The 22,090-nt window shown below is 36.5% G+C and overlaps 1 long non-coding RNA gene across 8 annotated transcripts; it reads right to left on the bottom strand.

The window, feature by feature from the left end:
- Positions 1 to 300: 300 nt before the first annotated feature.
- Positions 301 to 21,830, bottom strand: LOC149194604 (uncharacterized). 8 transcript variants are annotated; one of them, XR_016254548.1, is made up of 4 exons: positions 21,554 to 21,830; positions 11,281 to 11,393; positions 10,076 to 10,178; positions 9,358 to 9,996 (listed from the first exon to the last, which is right to left on the bottom strand). It is a non-coding gene; the product is annotated as an uncharacterized LOC149194604 (long non-coding RNA). The 8 variants fall into 8 exon arrangements; XR_016254553.1 differs by lacking the exons at positions 9,358 to 9,996; positions 10,076 to 10,178 and adding an exon at positions 301 to 523 and having other exon boundaries at positions 21,173 to 21,830; XR_016254550.1 differs by lacking the exons at positions 9,358 to 9,996; positions 10,076 to 10,178 and adding an exon at positions 306 to 523.
- Between the last annotated feature and the right edge of the window lie 260 nt (positions 21,831 to 22,090).

Below are 22,090 nucleotides of genomic sequence, written 5' to 3'. Positions count from 1 at the left end.
TTTGGTGTCGTGTTTTTTCAACTTCATTTTTCCTTTGATGCTTCCTTTGAATTTTCACTAGCTTCATAGTCCATGGTTTCTTAAAAAAAAAAAAAAAACACTATTATCACAATTTTGAATTATTGAAGAAAGTATGAATTTATAAATACTATAACCACTCGCATCATTATATGTGTAACAAAATGAACAAGAACAATAACAAGTGTATAACTCACAATAATATCTAATCATGGTGTTGATTAGAAAAAAGGCACCCCCAAATAATTTATTATATTCTTTTAATCGTGACTATAGGCAAGCTAGCACCTACTGCCTTCTTTCTAGCACGAGCATAAGCACATTTCCAAAAGACATTACATTGTGAATAAATAAAAACAACTGTAGAAACTACAACATCATATTTACACAAAATTTATCTTTTATAGTCATGTATAGTCTTAGCTTGCTTTAGAAACCATAAAAGCAAAATACAATGAAAGAACATTAAGTATGGAAATCATTAGATTTTCTTCTAGATCTTTGTCTAGCACAAAGACAAACACATAACAACATTGTAAGGTGAAAGAAATAGAGAATTGTGATAGAATTACTTCTAGCAGAAACACAAGCATATTGCCAACAAGAATGTTGCAAAGCAAAATCAATATTTGCATCCTAGATTTCTTTCTATCACAGACACATGGATATTGCCAATAAAAACATTGTATTGTGAAATAAGTCTAGCACATGCTAGAATTATTTTTAGCACGAACACATGCATATTTCCAATAAAAACATTGCAAACCAAAAAAAAAAAATTCTAACACAAGCTAGATTTCCTTCTAGCACAAACACAAGCACGTTGACATTAAAAATATTGCAAGGTAATGGAAATGTAACACATGCTAGACTCCCTTCTATTGCATAAAAGAAGATTCCCAACAACAACATTGCATTGTAAAGTAAATCTAGTGCATGCTAAATTTCCTTCTAGCACAAACACAAACACATTGTCAATAAAAACATTGCAATAATAATATTTCCTAAGACATCTCTATGCTTATCAAAATTGACCTTGCTTCTTAGAGACAATGAGGTTTAGTCCATACCTACATAGACTGTTGTTACAATATAAAAAATCTTAAACCCTCAAATTACTTGAAGGCCCTTCATATGGAATATGTGGTCTAAGAATGGGATATCGTACAAACATAAGCATGTTGCCAACAACAACATTGCATTGTGAAAAGAAATGTTCTATATTACCCTCTATCACAAACACAAGCACATTGCAAATAAAAACATTGCAAGGTGAAATAAATATATCGTACATTAAATTTCATTTTATCATAAAAACAAACACATAACAACATTGTAGGGTGAAATAAATCTAGCATGTGTTAGAATTATGTTTAGCAAAAATATGAACATGTTTCCAATGACAATATTGCAAAGAAAATTTAATGTAGCAGATGCTAGATTTGTTTCTAGTACAGACACAAGAACATTTCCAATAACAACATTTGGAGGGGAAAGAAATTTAAGCATAAGATAAACCAAAAAAAAAAAAAAAAAACTTGTATCAACAATGGTAGGTGAAAGAAATCTAACATGTGCTAGATTTACTTATATCACAAACACAAATATGTTGTCAACAACAACATTACAACAGGGTAAAAGAAAATCTAGCACATTCTATATTTCTTTCTAGCACAAACATAAGTAAATAGCATTATTGTATGGCTAAAAAAACCTAATACATGTTGGATTTACTTCTAGAGAAAACACGAGCATATTACCAATAACATCATTATAAGGAAAAAGGAATCTAGCACCCACAAGATTTTCTTCTAGCACAAACAAAAACACATTGCATATAATAACATTGTAAGGTGAAAGAAATCTAATGTGTGTTATATTTCATTCTATCATAAACACAAGCACATGACAACATTGCAAGGTGTCAGAAATCTAGTATGTGCTAAATATACATCTATCACAAACACAAGTATATTGTCAACAACAACACTGCAAGAAACCTAGTGCATGATAAATTTCCTTCTAGCATAGACAGAAATAGATTGGAAAATAAAAACAATGCAAGGCATTTGATTTCCTTATAACACAAATAATTATATTTTCAAAACTTCTAGCATAGACAGAAATACATTGCAAAATAAAAACAATGCAAGGCATTTGATTTCCTTCTAACACAAATAATTATATTTTCAAAATTAATATTGCATTGTGAAAAAAATATAACGTGTACTAGATTTCTTCTAGTACAAATTCAGAAACATATTTCCAACAACAACATTAATAGAAAAACAAATCTAACACATGCTAGATTTACTCCTATCAAAAACACAAGCACGTTGCAAATAGAAACATTACAAGGTGAAAGAAATATAATGCATAGTATATTTCCTTCTAATGCAAACATAATCACATAACAACATTGTAGGGTGAGAAAAATTTAGTCTGTGTTATATTTACTTCTAAAACAAACATATAAATATTTCCAATGATAAATTACATGACAAAACAAATCTAGCACAAGCTAGATTTCCTTTTAGCCCAAACAAAAACATGTTAGCAATAACAACATTGCAAGGTAAAAGAAAATCTAATGTGTTAGATTTCCTGTTGGCACAAACACAATCACTTAACCATTATAGAGTGAAAAATCTAGCAAATGCTAGATTTATGTCTACCACAAATAAAAGCACATTGAAACAACAACATTGTAGAGTAGAATAAATCTAGCCTATGCTAAATTTTCTTCCAACACAAACACAAGCACATTTCAATTTGAAAGAAATCTAGTGCATGTTATATTTCCTTCTAGCACAAACACAAGCACATAACAACATTGTAGGACTAAACAAGTCTAGTGCATGCTAGATTAATTTCTATCACAAACACAAGTAAATTGCAAGCTGAAGGAAACAAAACACATGCTAGATTCATTCTAGCACAAGCAACCATATTTCCAACAACATTGCATTGTGAAATAAATCTAGTGCATGCAAAATTTCCTTCTAGCCCAAAGATAAGCACATCACCAATAACAACATTGCAAGGTGAAAGAAATCTAATGTGTTTTAGATTTCCTTCTAGTATAAACACAAGCAAACACAAACATTGTAAGGTGAAAGAATTATAGTGCATGCTAGATTTACTTCCACCACAAACACAACCATGTTGACAACAACAACATTACAGGGCAAGGAAATCTAGCGCATACTAGATTTATTTCTAACACAAACACAAGCACATTACAGGATGAACGAAATCTAACCCATGCTAGATTTCCTTCTAGCACAAACACAAGAACATAACAACATTGTAGGGTTAAAGAAATATAACACACTAAATTTATTCTAGCACAAACTGAAAGATATTGCCAATAACAATATTGCAATAAAAGAAATCTAGCATGTGCTAAATTTCCTTCTAAGACAATCACATGCAAAATTCCAATAACAACATTGCAAGGTCAAAGAATTCTAGCATAGACAACCAAATTTCCAACCACCACATTGCATTGTGAAATAAATCTAGTGCATGCTAACTTTCCTTCTAGCTCAAACATAAGCACATAAAAGCAATGTAAGGTGAAAAAAATATAACATATGTTATATTTACTTTTAGCAAAAACACAAGCCTATTGCCAACAACAACATTATGAGGCAAAATAAATCTAACACATGCTAGATTTCATTCTATCATAAACACAAGTGTATTGCTAATAACAACATTGTAAGATGAAAGAAATCTAACGAATGTTAGAATTCCTTCAACACAAATAAGCACGTAACAACTTTAACCCTTAGTAGCTCCCACACACATACTTTTTATTTGCATGTCTCTTTTTTGACACCTAGAACCCCTCAAGTCATGTCATGGACTTTCTTTAGAAGCCGAAGCACTTTTATCATAATTATTAAGTTATATGAAACCCACTTTGTATGCACATGGGGTCTTACCCCCCCATACTCTTTTCATCTTATTTGGTCTACAATGCTAATGCATTTATTGGTGTGCATAAACACCAGACTTTTTAGCCTCAAAACATATAAAAGCATATGCCCACCAATACTTTGGTCCCAAAACATATACACATACATGCACTTTGCATTTAACACCCGTTACCTTTCCCATTTATTATAAGCATTGTAAATTAATTTAAATAAAAATGTGTCGAGTTTAGGGACACATCCCAGAGTTAAGGAGGGAGGGAATTGTCTAGGATATTGATTGTTTGATAGCATCCATGGAGGCTGACAAGTGTGGACAAGGGACATGTTGTAAAAATATCAGCTAAAGATGAGGGCAAGAGTATGCCTTTGAGTAACTGAACATGGGACAACAAGACCAATGGAAAGTTGGCCACGTAGCAAGGAACCAATTTGTGACTAGGTGCATATAGGATTGTTGGCCACCTGTGGTAAAAATAGAAAATTCTAGGAGACAAGGGGGAACAACACATAATTTGGAGTGTCGAGAGGACACGGGCAAGAGAGGAGCAGCAAAGAGGGTGGAGGTAGTGAGCTCCTAAGAGAAATTGAGAATAAATAGCAATGGTAGAGGACACTATGTCGTAAACAAAAGAGGAGATCCTTCGAAGAAGCTTGGGGAAAGTTTGACAGAGGTCTAAATGGTGAACAAACAGCATCGAGAGCCCTTGAAAATGTTGGAGAAAAACGTCTTGTGAAATCTAGAGCATTGAGATTAAGTGATTTCTCTTCGATTGATAATTGCTTGTGAATGTTTTTTACTTCTTAGGTTAGGATCTTCTTTTACTTATGTTATTATAGTGTTATTCATCATCAAATAGTTACCAATGCATAAACCATAAAGAGATAAGAGACACAGAATATAGGCTATCAAACAAGGCCTAAACCTCTCCCACTTCAGAGGAAAATCCAAATGAATTCTTCTTCTTAAGAGACTTCAATAGATGAATACGAAACCTAGACCCTTGACCAAGAGCCCTCTAACACCAATACACAAAGCTTATGAGATTGACCCTTTCCGTCCTTGAGTCAATGATGGTCAAATTGCTAATTCTTCCTTCCTTCTCAGCTACTCTTTAGACTTCGATTTTATGTTGTACTTAGCTTACTTCAAAAACCCTAGCACGTGTGAATCATCAGGATTGTAACATTAATTTCCTTTGCTTTAGGTGGAGGCTACTTGTTTGTCAACTCGGCTTGAGATACACCCTTGCTTCTTCCCTAACTTAACCTTCCAATGGGACTACAATATTTCAGCTTCTTTTGCAACAAGGAAAATCCCTTTTCTTCGCATGTGTGAGATCAAAGTGACCCAAAAACATATCCAAATGATGCCAAAGACTTCGCTCTACTTCTCTCCCTTCTTTGCTAATGATTAGGCTTCCTTTTAAGTGAACTTTGCATATCTTTATCATACCGAATTCTTCACTGAAATTTTGCCTTCTAGAATGAGGCTGAGCTGCCTATTTATAGTTGCTCCCCAGTCAATTAAGCTAACTTGAGAGAGGATGAGCCGATATGTCCTTTTTTGAATATTATTTATTCCATCTTGTAGCTGACTTGTAGGAGGTGCCTTTGCTTGATCTTGGAGGGCCCTCTTATACATGTAAGGACTCGTACAAAAATGTAACATGCCCAAGAAGGGTCCTTCATACATGACATTGACTCAATTTGGCTTCTATGACTAGATAACAATACCTAAAGTTTCACAATGGGAACCTTAACTAAAATAAAATCCCTTGATCATAAAACCCATGATTCAAGTGCCTACATAAATAATTTTATTTTCTTCTTTTCATAAAATCACAATTACACATATCATTATGAAGACCGAACCTAGTTACACTTTTCAATAAAACTAATTGAACATCACACAAGTTGGATTGTCAATAGAATGAAGATAACCTGGGAGGGCATTTGAAAGTTTGGCTAGGGAGAGAAGAAGAGCTCAACCAAGATCTATGTAAACAATTCATGCATCCATAGTGTGAGCGAAGAGTACGAGTTGGAGTGAATAGTGACGAGGAATTCTAGCATTGTTGGAGGGAGTTATGCTATGAGAGTGCATTCCCATAGATTTGCCTTGATGTAGTGGTTGAACGAAGTCAAAAAACACAAAGTAGAAGAAGAAGAAAGGAGTTGAGCACGATAGCTCATAAGAAGCTAATAAATAAGTTGCATTGTTACAACATTGACATCTTTGAAGGTCCCTGTGCACAATCTGACTTTCGTGTCTCAGCTGATGGGTGGAGGTATTTGGACATCTGGAACCCCTGTTTCAACTAGCAGATCTGGTTTTAATCTTTTGAGAAAATCCCTCACTCATGCTCTGGAATCTGGCTCGAGGGTGATTGGAGTCTTGGATTGCAAGAAAGACCATAGTGTAGCCCAATCTAAGGTTGGGTGGAGAGTTGCAGTCTCGGACTCAGTTGTCGGTCCATACTTCAAGATAAGTATCTATGCCATTTAGCATATGCCATGAAATTTCATGTTATATAACCTATTGTTATGATCACTAAATGCTTGAGCATGGTTTACTCGTGTTGGATTGAATTTAAGCTGATGGTTCATAGACTATTGATAAGCATATGATGGGTTCCATGTATAATGCTGACTTACTAACCTGCCTAGAAATTATGCAACACCCCATCTGGAAGGTTATTAGTGTTACAGTTGGATCACATAAAGCAGACTCATGGTAGTAGAATCATAACATATATATACATTATTAATCTCTGCTCTATAGCAAGGCTGATCATGTACTCATGGGCTTGGAATTCCTTATATATATATATATATATATATATATATATATATATATATATATATCCATCCCTGTGCAATAGTTACAACTTACAACCCTGTTAGCTTAAAGTTTCAAATATGCATATGCATTGATATGTGTGCAATTAAGGTGAACAAACTGTACTCCTTTCAATACCAGGGTAGTGACCATAGCCCATAACTTGCAATGACTACCATGCTTAATTAGTTATAGGAAAATATATGTGTTTTTCCAATTAGACCTAGGCACATATGGCATGATGATGAGAGTCATGGGATATTATTCTCTGGCCGCCTTAGTCGCTTTTATGTTAAGTGGTTGGGAGTATTAAGACTCCTACATTCATTATTTAAATCACGTAAATGATACTAGTAGATCTGAGTGAGATTCTGTAAATTAGACCTGTTTATCCAACTAACTGTGCTATTATTTATTCTCGAGCACCTGAGAATGTGCTTTCTAACAGATAGGAATAATACCTTGTGAATTTTTGAAAGGCAGTCTCCCAGACAGGCCTGCTTCTACTTATTTTTTGGAGAACACATGTCATTTGATTGTTCTATACATCAAAACCCAATAGACAAACTCATTCCTATACCTCCTCGGTCTTCTCCATTCCAACTATGCTGAATGGTCCTCAATTCAGAGACAAAGTACCAGTATTCTCTTCATGCAATCTCAAAAAAACTCTGAGGGCCAACCTACCTTCATTGGATGAATGGAAGGTATTAGCACATCTATTTAGTGTGCATCTAGATGTGCATTTGTGGCTTCTTCAGCACAGGTGTACACCACAGTGATGATTCGGTTTTGTGCTTGTGCAGAGGTGAGACATGGCATTTTATGAACAATGCTGCTCAGTGTTCCTGGAACAGAGTTTAGATTTTTATCATCCTTGCTGGCATGTGAAGGTTTGTCAAACCTTGAATATTCTCATCATGTAGATGTATTGATTAAGTTAGTGAAATTGCCACCTCCCCATTGACATCTTTTCATTACCAAATTGCCAAATGCTATAAAAAAGGTTGACCAAGGTTGTAGTGTGTGAACTCCAGTGTTTTTGCTGAGGCAGAAGCCATGCTTCTTTCAAGTCAAATGTCTAGTGCTACAATTCTCAGGGTACTTCAGGACTTGAGCTCTCTTGCTTCCTCACTTAACAAGGCAAAGGATTATTAGTTACTACCTTATAGAGATCATGATGAAAGTGTTATTATAATCAGGAGTCTTAAATTAGCCGCTGAACTTCTATGGTAACAACTGGGTCTCTGTATCAGTAAGATAGAAAAACTGGTCATCTTCATTGTCTATTGTACTTGTGTCTTCTGGTGCTAATGGAGTTTACTCCCTCTACCACCAGGCACACAAAATATCTTGCCATATATTGACGTATTTTTGTAATATGTGAAAAGTTGCAACCTCATCCAATGACACCTACACAGCTAGAATACACCAGTGCTACCTCTAGTGAGATAAAATCAGCTGCAAGTTCATCTGATTCCTTAGTGCTCAAGATCCTGGCCCATTGATTACACATAATCGAAGGGAATATCCTTCACTTTGACAAGTGAAACAACCATTAAAATCAAGGCAGCAATATCAAGATGAGTCCACACATGCTATATTATTAGATTGACATGGTAAACTGATATCTTGTTCCCTGTTCAGATTGCTGGGGCTACCTTTAGATTCTTTCTTTTTTATTGTACAGACTTTAAACTAAACACATACCCAACCCATTTCCTTGTAAGCATTACTAAGCATAGGATGATAACATGGGGCATTTTCCTGGATCGGATTCCAGCTTAGCTATTGCCTCTGCTTTTGGGCATATGGAAAGTTAAGTGCATTCTAGGGGAATTTGATTGCTTGTTTCTTTGTGTCAAGATATCTGCAAATGTCCTTGCTGACACTGTGACATCAATGTAAGAGAAGTCCTTATAATGAAATGGGTATTTATCTCAGGAGTTTATTCTTGCGCATTCTCACACTTTCAAAGCTTGCATATGTGCCAGAAATCATTGACAAGTACCTAGACTTGGAAGAAAACTCAAAGTTGCTATGTAGTGACCTAACCCAATTCCAATTCAAGAGGTACAAAACTTAATCAATAATAGCACTCGAAGGTTTATGCTGCTACTGAGCTCCATTTCATAGAAACAGAGATCTCAACGAGTTAAAACTCAATCCATGGACCATTGAAGAGTTAGATCCAACATTCAGTATTGCAATGAGAATATATTAAATACACCAATCTTATCTATGCGTTCATAAGCAACATCTGACAAACACCTTTGGCATCTAGCCCTTAGTTTTTACTAGAGATGCCTGAAGCATCATTACATAAAAAGAATGCAATCTTTTGGGAAGTCCATTCAAATGTGGAATCCAAGTTAAGCATTGATATTAGACCTTGCATGCACATTTCATGGATTGTTGTAGTAGTGACATAAAAATGGACTAGGTCAGTTATATCATATATGTCAAAGATAGTCTAACTCGGAGTATGAAACTGCCATCTAATCTAGAAACCTGACTAAATGGTCCAAACTTGAAACTGTGACCCTTCTTTGCAAATTGCATGTGCTACCAATTAACCATACTTAAAAGGCTTTAAATTCAATACTAGAGTAATCTTATGGAGGAGCTGTTGGGTTTGGAAAGTCACCACAGAACAAAGGCCATTAGGTTAATCTCCTGAAACAAGGTGTTAACATAGTCTTCTGAGAGGCACATTTTGCATCAGGAGGTTTGGAAAGTCACCACAGAACAAAGGCCAGTGAGTTAATCTCTTGAAACAAGGTGTTAACATAGTCTTCCGAGAGGCACATTTTGCATCAGGAGAAACCCTAGACTGATCTCTTTTTATGAGGAAGCAAAAACATGACAAATGTTTGGTTAGGTAGGAATACGGCTTGTCAATTTGGTCTAGCTTGAGTGATTAAAAGAGAAGGTTGTTAGGCTCTCTACCATTTCATGGATTGATATAGTGATGAGACAAAAGAGGCTCCCCCTTGAGACTTAACTAAGTCGTTCATAACAGCTGTGGTGTTGGTGCCTTAACTTAGCCAGAAAATGCCAAAACGCTATTGATGCACAAAATTTATTACTGAATCGACCTCAGAATATGCCATAGTCACTGAATATGACATGCATGGCTGTACCAAGGAGGCCCTAAACTTTTGAACAATGGAACCTTACATTGGTATGGTCAACCTACATGGGGAGAAACAAAAGATTTTAATAAGATGCCAGCAAAACCTAGACACTGCTGTGTGAGATTATTGCTTGGTACCTGCAGATTGCACAACGACATCTGTGGTTGAGCCAGCAAGAAGTGATCCCTTCAGGTGGATCTTACCAATAAAATATACATAGCGGTCTCCGATCTCTGGGGTCTGTGAACCACATAGACATAAACCAAATGAAAAATAAATAAATTTACAACAACAACAAAAAATCATAGGTCTAACCAGCAAATATATATATATATACACATGCGTCCCATTTCAATGGTGTACATTCCCAAAACTCATGTCCGTCTGTCCTAGTGTCAGTGTCATGTGTGACTTAGATTGAGCATAAACAAATATATGTGAGAAAGCAAAAGCATTTACTATGGAAGCCAAGTTAAGCATTGATATTAGACCTTGCATGCACATTTCATGGATTGCTGTAGTAGTGACATAAAAATGGACTAGGACAGTTATAGCACATATGTCAAAGATAGTCTAACTCGAAGTATGAAACTGCCATCTAAGCTATAAACCTGACTAAATGTCTGAAACTGTGACCAAATTGCTGCTACCAATTAATCATAGCCAAGTAATCTTATCCTAAAATGGTCCAATGAAACCCTAACCTGCCTATGCATAATTGCATAATGCAATACAATTAATCATAGTTAAAAGGTTTTAGATATCAGTACAAGTAATCTTATGGAGGAGCTGTTGGGTTTGGAAAGTCACCACAGAACAAAGGCCAGTGGGTTAATCTCCTGAAACAAGGTGTTAACATAATCTTCCGAAAGGTAAATTTTGCATCAGGAGAGACCCTAGACTGCCCTCCTTTTATGAGGAAGCAAAAACACGACAAATGTTTGGTTAGGGAGGAATACAGCTTGTCAACTTGGTCTAGCCTGAGTGATTAAAAGAGAAGGTTGTTAGGCTCTCCACCATTTCATGGATTCATATAGTGATGAGACAAAAGAGGCTCCCCCTTGAGACTTGACTAGATCATTCATAACAGCTGTGGTGTTGGTGCCTTAGCTTAGCCAGAAAATGCCAAAACTCTATTGATGTACAAAATTTATTACTGAATCGACCTCAGAGTATGCCATAGTCACTCAATATGACATGCATGGCTGTACTAAGGAGGCCCTAAACTTTTGAACAATGAAACCTTACATTGGTATGGTCAACCTACATGGGGAGAAACAAAATATTTTAATAAGATGCCAGCAAAACCTGGACATTGCAGTATGAGATTATTGCTTGGTACCTGCAGATTGCATAACGACCTCTATGGTTGAGCCACCAAGAAGTGATCCCTTCAGGTGTATCTTCCCAATACAAATATTCTGTGGATGTAGCGGTCACCGATCTTTGGGGTCTCTGAACCACATAGACATAAACCAAACGAAAAATAAATAAATAAATAAAAACAAAAAACTTCATAGGTCTAACCAACAAATATATATATATATATATATATCCCATTTCAATGGTCTACATGCCCAAAACTCATGTCCGTCTGTTCCAGTGTCAGTGTCATGTGTGACTTAGATTGAGCATAAACAGATACATGTGAGAAAGCAAAAGCACAACTACTAATTGCAGAGGAAATACAGGGGACACAAAAAAAGGTACAGAAAATTATATTTCACTAATTAACTAATTCAATTGAATTACTTCTTGTGCCCCACAATGATTGATTGAGACAGTTAGTATTTGGGAATCTTTCTTATATTATTCCTGTTGGTTCATTTTAATGCATTAGTGATAGTTTATTGGTTGACTAGGGCACAATGATTAGTGTTATTTTCTAAAATTCAGTCATAAGCTGATGTTTTTCAATATTCTGTGTCACCCGATTCACCAAATTGAGATGAATGCTTCTCATGGAGCGTTGGGTCCCATTCTTTAGGTGATAAGAATTTATTTTTATGTAAGCAATTCTCTACTTGTAAGGCTACGTGGGCTAGAAAGATAGCAAGAAAGTTCCATATCATCATATTTGTCATTTACTGGCATTACCTTGACATCTTCTCATCCTTCCTGATAAATATGATGACATCATCTTCCCATCCTTGCTATAAACATCATAATATCATCTTCTTATCCTTTCTGGAATTTACTTTGCCCAACTTGAGGTGTATTTTTTCAATGGCATGGTTTTCTGGTTTATTCCAAAATTTTGGAGACTTTCTTCATCCATTTCAAACAGTTCTAAAATATCCAATTAATTCCTCTTAGTGATATCAAAATCGAAACAATCATTGAACTGACTGATAACAGAAATCAAAACTAAACAAAAAATGAAAACAGAACTGGACCACAAAACCAGTCAACCAAAAAATAGATAAAATATTCAACTTTTGGAAAAATTACAAATTCATGTGCATCCATATGAATCCAAACGATCATAAACAAATATGCAAAGTTTCTCATGTATGTAGCAAGCAAGGGTGCATATAACCAAAATAGCGCCAAGTACAATCCATATCTGAAACCAAAATACATCAACAAAGATGTTCTAAAACTCTCCAAATCAGCCCAACAAATTCTTCAAATCAGCTCTCCAAATCAACCCAAGATACTCAACTCAAAATTTCCAAATTTCTGCAATGAATTGTGAGTCAAATGGAGGGTGGGGAGCTCTTTAAATAGCATTAGGGTGGGCCTCTGGTTAGGTTTTCATGTTCAACCTTTATATATTTTATCGATTTTTTTTTAAATATTCAAGTCGTCCCCATCACCAGCTATATGGCTTTGTACAGAATGGAGTTGGGTGGTTCTGTACAGAACCAGTTAGTTTTGACATTTATCACCAATTCCAGTATGGAACCAGCCATTTACAGTGTGGAACATTTAATAGAACCAGTACGGACCCCTAACCGATTGGTTCAGGATGGTTTCACCAAAAATAATCTAGTTCTGATAACATCGATTTCTCTGGCTAATGATTTTTTTTGGCTTCTGCCAGCATAACTTAGAACTTTTCATTTCCAAACTTTCAATACTAGGTCTAAGAATTTAGAAAAAGGCTTTTCTAGTGTTGGTAAGATTGAAATAGTCCATGCATCTAAATCCATGCATGGAGAAATCAAAACTACAGTTTTAAGTTTGTAGTACATTTCAACCAGCAATTCATGTCGCAAGGGTGTTGTTATAGGTTTCAAGATTTCAAAAAGGATAAAAGTTATGTTACATAATCATAGCTTTGGTTTAGAACACCTAAAACAATCACATATTGTTTTATGACAGTTTTGCGGCATTTATATTTCTGGATTTACGGATTGAAAGAGTCCAGGACCTATATAAAGCACTAAAACGATGAATCTCACAAGATTAGTTGAACTAATGAGACCTACTAGGTCAAATTCTTAGCAAATAATTCATCTTAAAGATATCAATCAATGACTCATTTATTGCTAAAACACAGTTCAACAAAATGACCATAAAAAAATTTATGGCTTCAACTCCTAAAGTTTTATACACCTTTTGATTTTACTTCAAATATGTGAAGCATGTTGGCAATTTATGGCATGGAAACAATGTTCCATGAATTCAATTCCAAGAGATGCATTTCTTGAACAAATTCTAGATCTCTTATTTTGCATTTATTAAAATAGCTCTCTCGAATAATTGTTCGGGTTCCTCTCCTTTCCTGACATAAAACTTTGACAAATAACCCAATAAAAAGCAAACAAGAATAAAGCCAAACCATAATGGATAAATTATTTCTCCAAGCATTTTGTATACCATGCAAACAGTAACAAATAACTGACATGTTAGGTGGCTACAATATGTTTCACATTGGGGCTTTCATTAACACTTCAAACACATGTAATGCTGCAATACAGTACTCTCAGAAAAACTCAGTACAATCCTACTCCACAAATCACCCAATATATTGGCTCTTACATGCTTAGGATATGATGCAATGACTGTCCTGTCACCTGGATGGCACATGCGAGCTTTGATTTCCCTAACTTCATGCCATGGGGAGTCTGTGAGCCCATAATGGCTAAATCAAACCTTGAATCCAACATTTCTATTGACAATTCTGCTCTGGTTACTGTTGATTCCAGTGTTGATGCAACTGTGTCTGGACAGAAATTCCTGAATGGTCAAAATGCCCTAGGAAGTTCATTTTGGAAGTCTTCCACAATGAAATGGATCTTTTCTTGATGGAACTCCAATAGTCATTTAGCTTTCTGAATACAATTTTGTGTGTGCTGATTATCAGCAACAAGCATTGCTTGGCCATTTCATGGACCACATTCCTTTGTGGATGATCATCAAGGTATGGATGCAGGAGGTAGGGGAGTCTCAGATGGCTTTGGAAAACTACCCATAGCTTGACCATGGGCTTCCTTTTTGTTTTATTCTTTGAATAAAGTTGTTTTTGATGAAAGTGTTTCCAGCAATCCTCGGTAAATAATAACATATAAACACCTTAGTTGTCTTCTCCTGGTGGTATGAGAAACTCTCGGTGAAGAGAAACACACAGTTATGTTTCCTTGTTTGCATCAAGTTCCCCGGGATAGCCATGCAATATTGGCCTTTCCACAAACATATTTCTGATTCTCTCACTCACTTTAACTATCACAGGCCTGAGAAACTTTACAACCCTCAGGGGCCAGAAAAGCATGCCTGAAGTTTAACTTGTCCAAAGACCTTAAAGAATAAGTTCTGATTGGGGTTGGCAAGAAGATGTTTATATAACTTGTGAGGTACCTCTCTCCTTAGAGCCTATGGGAGGGAAAATTGCTTCCATCCAAATAAAATGTAAATGTTATCAAAGAATAAGGGAATCTATAAGACAATGCCTCCAGAATATCCTTTTCAATGAAGCACTTCAAGTCAGGGTGGCCACACTCAATGGTCATTTGAATATTGTCAAGATTCAAAGTGCCAAAGGGGCACAATTCCAGGGCCATCATCCAATGGCTTAAAACAGGCGATAGGCCTACAAAAGGATTTTTAATTTTTTAGGGGCCCTATAATCAAAAGAAGGCTTGAAGAGAATCTCCACTACGAAATTAACCAAGGGTAGGCTTACTTAAAAGATGAAATTGAGAAACAATATACTTCTCAGTTCTCCCTACAAAAGATTTTTCAATTGCAAATACTAAATGAGGAACGTCCATGCAACCTTGTCTTGGAGTTGTGTCACAAACTTTATGAAGCGCAAAGAATACTGTGTGACTAGTCTTTGACTTTGGGTAAGCTAGCTGCTACCCTCTCAAACATGAACAATGATGATGGTAAGCCCTAGGATTAGACAGATTCCAATGTGAATTCTATAATGCTACTTAGTACTTTGTCAATCCAGACATTTTGCAGAGGTTTACAAAGAATCCATCACACAGAAATCATTGAGAACCAACTTAAACAAAGGCATTATCAAGTTTATACCCAATGTTAAAGATTCCAAAGTGAATATGAGCTGGAAGCCTATCACTCCGTTGAATGTCTCATGTAATAGTCTTACCAAAGCTCAACACTCATAATCAAGCATATTCTCATGATTATTATCAAACCTGAGCAGACTTGTTTCACCAAAGGGCAATTTATCATCGAAAATATTATTGCAGGCTGTGAGGGCATGGAGTGGCCCAGTCATTATGGCCATAACATCTTATTCATCAAAAAAACCAGCTTCGAAAAAAAACTTACAAGATAGTAGGGTATCCCTTTATTCTTCCTCTTGCATTTGAGCCAACTTCTCTAAAGGCTACTAAAATATTATTCACCAAGACCTAACTTTGTCTCTCTTAATGGGTGTAAAATTAAACCAGAGTTAATCCTTCTTTGATCAATTTGCCAAACAGAGGCCAGTTTCATTCTGATAGCTCATAGGGTCAAGGAAGGTCTCATTAAAGCGGATTCATCTGCACAAACCATACCCAATGATGCTTGTGAATGTGCTAAAACTCAATGTTCTGGAACAGAAGTCAATTAATAATGTGCTATGGATTACTTAGGCATTTTCTGCAAGGCCCTAAGCTCTAAACATTCAGTGAGCTAAAGCCTAAAACCTATTGCTACAGGTAGAGCTCACAGGACATGCCAGATTGACTTAAAGATAGAGCTCACAGAAGATGCCAGATTGACTTAAATTAGAAGGGCGGGCTTGTGTCAAGTCAAGCCAGAAATTCAAATTCCTAGGTATTTCTTTCTCTTTTCAAGCAACATTTGAGGAACAATGGGACATGCTTATCCAAATACGGGAAAATAATTTTGGTAAATGGATTTATAAGCCCAAGACTTTAGCAGCATGATTTCAAATCTGCGCTAAGCGTTGGCTCCCATGCATGTTATTATTTATTGTATGTGCCCTAGGTTGCGTCTTTGCACCAACTTTGATGGGGGGATGGTCTTCAACTTTTCATAGATTCAGGAACCTTTAATACACATGGAAGGAATGGAGTGGCTTGGGTATCCGCAGAACTCACACTCCAACCCATCCCTCTATGCTAAGTGGATTGGTTGTGCTCTAGAAGGAAATTGCATTCACATAGTAAAAATTTCTACTGGGGACTGAACCTTCAATCATTTATCAATAAGCATTACCCCAGACAATTTTAAGATTAAATGTACCTTTCTGGCCCATAGTATATGGAAAGCTTGGAAGGTTATAAAGCCAAAACCTCCATAATATCCACCTTGGCATCCCCACAATAAATAACTTTTGATAAAAACATATATTCTGGTTGTACCAATTCCCCAACTCGGCTTGGCAATAGGTATTGACCTGCTGTAGTCACTTACTTCACATTTCGATCCCGTAAAAGCAATCCCTTCCTTGGAGATTAATTACCATAAACTGTGGACTTCCACTCAACTTGGCAGCTTATGTGAACTGAAAACTTTTTATTCATTTAGAAAAACAAATAATAATATATTGTTCAATCAAACTCTGGTCATTAGTGAATTTTGTTGGGTTGCATATCATTGTCTATACCTAGAATCACCATAGGTGGCCTCATCCTCTAGACCAGCCTCCAAATGATAAGCTAAACAAAGTTCCATCGATAATTTCGAAGGGTGAGAAGCAACAAGAAAATAATCACTGAGAAGTTAGTGCCCCAAAGACTGAGCCAAGAAACAATCCATCAAGAAGCCACCCACATAATGACAAAAGGATGAAATGCCCACATTGGGATCTGATACAAACTGTTATGATGTACTAATGATCAGGGCCTTTAATTTTGGACTTTCCTTGATTTTGGTTTTGGTATGTCATATGGCACTTTACTAGCTAGGTGTATTAAGGTCAAGGTTTGAGATGTTATATGGTTTTCTTCCAAACCAGTTTTGTAGTCCTTAGTAGCACCATTTTTCGGTTGAAACGAACCATGTATGTATTGTCATCATTAATAATAAAAAGAAGTATTACCCACCAAAAACAAAAGCAAAAAAAAGAGGTCTCAAGCTTCCATTACTAAACTTGAACTCAACCTTTTACCAAATAAACACACGTCTTCAATAACACAGAATAATTAACAGTTCCAAAAGGGTTCATTCGCTTGGGGAGAAAACAAATCAAATAAAACAAAAACAAAAAGAGGTCTCAAGCTTCCATTCCTAAACCTGAACTCAACTTTTTACCAACTAAACACAAGTCTTCAATAACACACAGAATAATTAACATGTCCAAAAGGGTTCCTTCGCTTGCGGAGAAAACAAAAACAAAAAGAGGTCTCAAGCTTCCATTCCTAAACTTGAACTCAACTTTTTACCAAATAAACACAAGTCTTCAGTAACACATAGAATAATTAACAGGTCCAAAAAGGTTCCTTCGCTTGGGGAGAAAACAACCAAATAAAAAAAATATCACCAAAAACTCGCTCGAACTGAGGTAAAAGTCAAAGAATCCATATAACTCCCAAAATTTTTGGAGATCAACAAAAATTTGGTTGCAAATAAAAAATGCTACAGAAGCAATAAGTTCCAATTGACTCAAGAGGCACTCAAAACAAGACATTTTCACACAAAACGTGAGTATTGGAAAATAAATTTCGTCAATTTTTGCAGAAGTTGCACTGGGAAAGCAGTAGCCTCAGTCAATCCCTACTACTACACAAATAATTGTCATGATTTTTAGTTTTTAACGCAATCAAATCCAGTTAATTTATTTATTTTATCTTTCCATGCCAAAAATTCGCTCCACGACCCATTTCATTTTGGAATGTGATGCTTTCAGAAACATCAGGGACAATTATGGCAATATGTTTGCATCGGTCCCTTGGCATTGTCTTTTTAGCGAGGTGACTGTTAGAAGGTTGGGTCAGTTCATCGTCAATTTGAATAAGAAAATGGTTGAAATACAAAAATCGAAAAGCATGGAGGTTGGTGATCCCATAGACTATTTTTAGTCTCATGGACATTAAAATATCATTCATTCATTCATTAAAACAATGAACCGTAATCAAATAAATTTAAAAATAACTCCATGACCATCCCCAACCAGAAAAAAAGATCCATCATATGGACCCAGTAATTAATGAAAATGACATCGTATCTCAGTCGCAGGCCTCAAAATTATATATTGACAGACATCATATACCATCAACATTATCATTGGTTTTTTATGTCACTATATTTTCCATCGCATCACCACTTGACATTGCGTGTCGTGCAATCGTTGTCGAAACATTATCTATAAACCGAAGGGAATATCATTTTCTGTGGGTCGTTTGGTGGAGAAGTAATCATCAATTCAGCGGTTCTACCACAGACTTTACTAGTGGATTTCCGAACCTGCAAACTCTTTTATTTGTTTACCAAGATGGTCGGAGGAAGATGCCATAGCAGCAGGCATAAAGGATTTTCCCCATTAGAAAATAGTGAAGTTGCAACTAGTTGCTCTTCCTGGGATGAAGATAAAAATGAAAAAATATCCTAATCAGTCAAAGAATTTAAATTATTTGAGTTGCAACAACTGGTGAATGAAGCTGTCTAGTAGCACCCAGATTTAATTCAGAAGCTCAAGGTAACAGGGGATTGTCACGAACAACAAAATGAAGTAATGCAAAAGAAGGTAGATAGTGTGAGTTGTTTGCCTGAAATACAAAGTTCAGGGTTTTTGTTCCTATCATGTCCCTTCCCAAAAGAATTTGTAATAGGTTTTGTCTCTGCACAATTTTGTACAAATTTTGTTAAGGAAAAGGACCAAAGCAATGTGTACTTAGGAACTTAGGAGAAATGAAGGCCAGATTAATTTGCTAGTGGAAGGTGGGGGCCACCCACGTGGGAAAATGCATTGGACAATTCGAATTGCCTTGGAGGAAAATCATATGGCTTTTGGAGGGGCCCACATGGGGAAAAGGGAGGCCCACGAAGTCATTAGAAGGAAGAGTTCCTCACTTGGGGATTCATTCATTCTTGCATATCGAAAATCACTTGAATATTTGCTCGAGCTGCTTAGTTGAGTCCACTGGTTGCTTAGCCACGAATCTCTCAAGCGAGAGATTCAACATTACCTTTGGGGGACTATGAGTGCCACCCTAGGAAGGCATTTTCAGAGCACCAGGGAGGATTCATAGCCAACACATTCATCCACAAACCAACAGTGCATATTTCAGGGCCAGCAGAGAAGGGAACACGCAGTTGGGGACAAAGCTTTATTGGGTCAGCACTTGCCGGAGGAATCTGAAGAGTTGAAGGACTTTAGGAGGTCAGCACTTGGAAGGAGTTTTGGAGCATGTGGGTGCAACAATTGGGCAGTTCAAAACTCATCCTTGGAGGACAACACCGAGGGAGACACTGAGCAACACGTGGATCTTGAGGGAGAGAGCCATAGCACAATATTTACAGTTGGAAAGGAAGGAAATTCATAAAGGGTCTCATTTCGGTGATTTGGGGCAGTTTTGGAGAGCTTTCCTAGCTTCATTCAGACAGGCCGAGTTTGTCAGCTTCAGCAGAGGACAGACTCCTTGGGGGTCGAATTTCAGAAGTTTGAACTAGGCCAAACCCTTCCTGGGTTTTGGTGGGTTTTTGCTGAGGATATGGGAGCTGAAGTTTTATAATTTTCTGAGCACGGGAAGCAATGATTCCAGCATTTTTGTTCCAGTAGACAACGTAGATCAGTTCTAGAGCAGCAGTTGGGCAGCTCTCAGATTAGCATTTTCTCACCTGGGTTTTGGCACACTTGTCCTTGGAGACAAGCCCAAGCCTAGGGGCACCATTACATTCACTGTTGTATTTGCCCTTGATGATTTAATAACATGGCTCAGCAGTTCTCTATTTCCAGCGTTTTCATGGGTGTATGATGTTTATTTCACATTTCTGATTGCTAGATTGTCTGTTTGCTTTGTTATCACTTAATTTCCTAGTTAGAAACATTACACTTCCGGATCACTCCTTCCTCGAGAATTCGACCAGAGGCAATGTTGTACTAGCACTAGATCCAATCCAATATCCTATAGTAGATCCTCAGGATGTAGAGGCAAAGTTCGATGAAAGAAATGGGAAAAAGGTAAATAAAATATCTTGATCCTGGGATCAAATCTCTCTTCCAAGATCTCTCCTTCAAATTGGGCTTTGAACAGTGGCCCTTTACGTGCTCCGTTCTCCATTCGTCTTAAAACTCTCTCTACAGGGAAAACGCTCATTATAGAGAATGTCATTCCAGAGAATAGGTAGCCAAATGGTACATACAATACCAATGCCAACTTTCATTGAAAGCAAGGCATGTAATCTAGATGCAGAAATTCAAACGATCCATAGGATATCTACAATGATAATGCGACCTTTCTGTTTGTTGGAGTTGAAAGTTTGAATCCAAACAACAGAACTTGTTAAAGAGTTTTTTGTAAATCTGAGTGATTGTAGGAAGGCCAGATGCGTAAGCTAAGTCATCTGTTTTGGTCTCCAGTGTTTAATGAAATAGGGGACCTGGTTATGGAAGACTATTATATTTATGCACTATGTGCATCACCTTCATGGTGACTTTCATTTTAATTGAACAAATAGAGAGGGAATACTTTAAAATGACAACCAAAAAAACAACAAAATCTGCAAAAAAATGCAATCTGAATAATGCGGCAACAAAGTTCATTCAACGCAGCAACAACTTAAAATTAACGAATATCTAATTCAAAAAGGTATGTAACTCAATATTGAACCCTAACAAATGTGGATGGGCTCGAAAGTTTTCTCACCTTGAGAAACTGCCGCTGGCTGGGGGCTTAGGTGATGAAAATTATGTTAACCAGTTTCTACCCTATGGTCGACGATGTGCTTCCCATACTTGAGGACTTCTGCCCCGTGCGCCGATTGCCAGGTCCATGAAATTCCACTGACGAATGCATCTGGGCATTATGATTATTATTAATGTGATAAGTGTTATTACTACCAGCCCCGGCTGCTACTGCCCTCCTCCCATAGGACCATGTTTCGCTGGATACCTCAAACTATACGAGGCCTCGAGCTTAGCCGCTGGGAACTGTGGCTTATTATTAAACCTACTAATTTGTTGGTCTCTGTGTAACCTCTCCAACTTTAAAAGCATGGTAAAACCTCAGTATTAGAGGAAAATATACCTTGTAGAAAACCTGACGCCAAGGGTTTAACGGTGAAACTGTGGCCAAATCCTGCAAAATGGAAATCCACAGACAGCGGAGGAGAAGGCAAGCTCAATGCTGTGAATGGATCTGAATCGCTTGAACAAATTCCCACAGCAATGAAGCTCCGAAGTTCCTGAATGAAAGTCGAGTAATGATTCCAGAGGTCCATGAGTGAGTTTAGTTAGTTTGAATTACCACATCAATGAAGCTGAAAGTCGAGTAATGATTCGAGAGGTCCATGCGTTTGTTTAGTTAGTTTGCTTAACTTTTTGCAATTTTAACTGATTGAAAATATTTTAACAACGGAATTAATAATCTCTTTGTTCAAATTTCATGTGAATAATTAATTTAAATTTTTTTATGGGTATTTTAATATTATTGAAAATCTCTCCATCACTTTTTAGATGATTATGGTGATATTTCTCCCTGGTTTAATTCATTTAAGGTTTTTTTTAAAGAGTGTTGTTCAATTCACTTGAAGGTTTTTTTTTAAAGTGTTGTTGATGACTTAGG

Source organism: Pinus tabuliformis, chromosome 2_2, assembly GCF_031772625.1.
Source record: "Pinus tabuliformis cultivar Carrire ecotype Pingquan chromosome 2_2, CPIR1, whole genome shotgun sequence".
NCBI lineage: Eukaryota > Viridiplantae > Streptophyta > Pinopsida > Pinales > Pinaceae > Pinus > Pinus tabuliformis.
The sequence above is the reverse complement of the archived record's forward strand: the minus strand, read 5'-3'. Positions and strand labels throughout refer to the sequence as shown.